Genomic DNA, 3,785 nt, shown 5'->3' with positions numbered 1-3,785 from the left:
TGATGAGTGGGTGGTACCTACCCAGACGAGCTTGCACAAAGCTCTACCACCAGTAAACTTGTGCACTATAACATATCCTGCGTAATTGGTCTGGAGAATATTATTATTATTATTATCAAAGAAAACCAATATGAGCCATTAAACAGAGATGGAAATTTAAAAAAGATTTTCAATATTGCATCTCGTTTTAAAGTAAAAGTGTTAAAAGGAATTATATATAGTATATACATATAGTATATGGTAAGATATATTATATATACACATATATAATGCACCTTATAATACTAATTTTTACTATAAATTAACAAATTATACAAGACTGTTTATTTATACTATGACTATTTCCTTTGTATTTCAAATTCTGTTTATTGTTAAGGTGAATAATAATGTGAAACACTTCGACCTCCTACGGGACTTAATGTTCAGTTTCCTTAAAATGTCGGACACATTTCGCTTTTCCATTTATTTGTTTTTGATTAAACAACTCATGTTTAAATATTGAAGTTCTTTGTTACGTAAAAGATGCACAAATAAACAGAATTAAACACTAAATTACTCGTATTCGATGACCTGTCTCAATTTAGAAATCCAAAATATCTCGCTTATGTTTTTGTTAATTGTAATGAAATAAAGAACATAACATAATAGAAATAAAAAAAGTCTGGGTGCGAGCCGTGAGGTCCACACGATTAACTTCCCAGAGGTGAGAAATAAAAACCTATTAAATACATTTTCAAATCGATTTCAAAAATTCTGTTAGTTTGCTTTTTTTTGTTTTTTTATTTTTACTAAAAAACAGCTGGACCGATTTTGCTAAAACTTTTTTAGTTCTTAATTATGTAATGCGTCGAATGAGCTCAGTCCCATATCAATATCATTATTGCTTCGATTACTTGCGATATAATCGAGGAGAGAAATAATTCCGAATGTACATACGAACGTACGTACATGCACACACATACATAAAAACGTTAAATTTGGATTATGGTGTCCTTGAAACGAGGAGATATGCGAAAATTGAGTATTCACAAAATCGACCCAATTACATCAACTTACTTTGGGAAGTTAAAAAACATAATGACACTGCAACACACCTAAAGTTTTTATAAAAGTGGTCGAACACCACGAATCCACACGCTTGTTATTTTTCTTTGAATTTATAAGACTATGGTACCGCTCAGGTTCCAGGCTGCATGAATGTCAAATTAAATAACGATCAATTTAATTTTTTTTAATGTTAAATAAAAGCGGACGAGTAATATAATACTAAGTATTGCCGTTTGGCGGTAGAATATATAAGTGGGTGCTACTTACCCAGAAGGGTTTGTACAAAGCTCTGTCGACTAGTCTGTCAGTCGTAAGTCTGTGAATCACACAGACTTACGACTAAGCCATTAAAAGTGACTTAGATGATGGTGATGATGATAAGTTAACAATCACATAGACAGAATTACACACATTAATAACGACATTATACGTGTCCCCGATTTTGATTCAATTTAATATGATAACTACCGGTATGTGAGAACCGCAAGTATTAGTTACAAAACCCGGTAGTAGGTAATACAATTGTTATTACTATATTACACTGAATCTGTGAGTCTGTAGGCTGAAACAATTTCAATGAATCGAACCTAGTTTCAATGTATATTAGCGATATATTATATTATTAAGGGATTAAGCTTTGAATCGTAATAATACGATTAAATTAATTAAGCTTCAATAAGCGTAATAATAATATATAGCGTAGTAATAATAATATCAATATATCAATTATGGAACGGTTTTATCGATCGCCAGAGATAAATCTAAGGAGTAATATTTATCTGCTATAAGACCTGCAATTTGAAAGTAGTACTATTCGTTTTACAATTAAAGCGTGAAAAATATCTACAAGAAAAGCTAATTTTTTTTATAGAATAGGAAGGTGGACGAGCATATGGGCCACCTGATGGTAAGTGGTCACCAAACGCCCTTAGACATTGGCATTCTAAGAAATGTCATCCATCGCTTACATAGCCAATACGCCACCAACTTTGGGAACTAAGATTTTATATCCCTTGTGCCTGTAATTACACTGGCTCACTCACCCCTTAAACCGGAACAAAACAATATCAAATACTGCTGTTTTGCGGTAGAATATCTGATGAGTGGGTGGTACCTACCCAGACGAGCTTGCAGAAAGTCCTACCACAAGTAGTAGTCAAGATTGCAAGTCGGTCTACCGAAAAGTTTGTCCGAAAATAAGGCAAAAAGTGTACACGTCAGATTTTATTTTTACCATGAAAATAATGTTTTATTGTTGTGTTCCAGTTTAAAGAATGAGTGAGCCAGTTATAAACACAAGATAGAAATAACACATTTCAAATCTGATGATTAGTCGCATATCACTAGCGTAAGGCATAAATCATACTTCTTACAGTGTCAAGGCCTATTAGCGCTGTTGACCTCTTTTAATAAAGAGGCAAATATGCCCGTTTCCTTTCGACTATGAATAAAAAAAATGTTTTATAAAGAGACATATATCACAGGTTTTTTGTTGAAACATAAAAGTCTTATTTATTATTTATTTACCTATATCATATAATATAATATTTTTAAGTTATTATTTTATCACTATTAACTATTGTGACAAATAACGTACACAATGGTATTTTATGTTTCATAATGCTTAATGTTAAATAAAATAAAAATATCAGATTCCATAACATTTTTATTTTTAAAACCAATTAAGCTAAAGTTATTTGTAACTGCTACGAAAGTGCTACGAGAGTTGGTTACGAAGTCTTAATATTCTGTTACTATGAAAAAAATAAAATAATTGTTTATAATAATATGTTTTTTTTTTCTATACAATTCGACAATAAGAATCAAGCAATAAATATAATGTATTATATATTTTATTCTAATAAGCTCATTAAACGTGAAACTACAATCGCTTCAAATTATAAAAATAAAAATGGTGATTAAATGTTGAGAGATAATGATTAAATTTAATTGTATATACACATTGCTATTATTAAGACTAACTAATAGTTTTTTATCAATCATACCTTATATATAATGTATAAAATAATTTTATTCTAAGGACGTTTCGCTTGACACAGAACATGTATAAGTGAAGAAAAATAAAAAAGTTATAAGATATCGCATTATATTTATAACAATAAATATATTATTTTTTATAGTCTTTATAATATGTGAATAATGAAAAACATCGAATGTCGAACTCACATACATCAGTCCACAATCAAACGGTCAGTTTATTGTCAAATATAAACTAACAATACTTATGTTATTAATGTGAATATAAAGTAAACAAACATTGGCTTTTAATTGGTCGTCAAGAGAGGGTATTTGAATTTTAAGAGGAAGGAACAAAATGTGACGTCAAAAAATAAGTCTCGGTTGAAATTGGAATCGCTTTAATCATATTTTGATCCAGAATACTAATATTTCTTACGCTATTTTCTAAATAATAAAATAAATTTAAATTAAAAAACATTCACTCTATTTATATTTAATTACAATAAAACTTATAATTTCCTTAAGATTAAACATATTTCATCCCAAGTCAACCATTATCTTAACAACCACAATCAAACTAATGTTGAATACGAAATTATTATTACTAACTATCCTAGAACCGACCATTTTACCCCATAAATCTTAGAAATCACACAATAAGTGTAATTTTACACCAATACACCATCCCACGTCGGTGACGTCACCCCATGGCGGCAACATAAAAGCTCCGAGCTTGCGATACAGCCTTCAAAACGGTG

Source organism: Nymphalis io, chromosome 21 (assembly GCF_905147045.1).
Source record: "Nymphalis io chromosome 21, ilAglIoxx1.1, whole genome shotgun sequence".
Taxonomy (NCBI): domain Eukaryota; kingdom Metazoa; phylum Arthropoda; class Insecta; order Lepidoptera; family Nymphalidae; genus Nymphalis; species Nymphalis io.
This window is presented reverse-complemented; position numbering follows the sequence as displayed.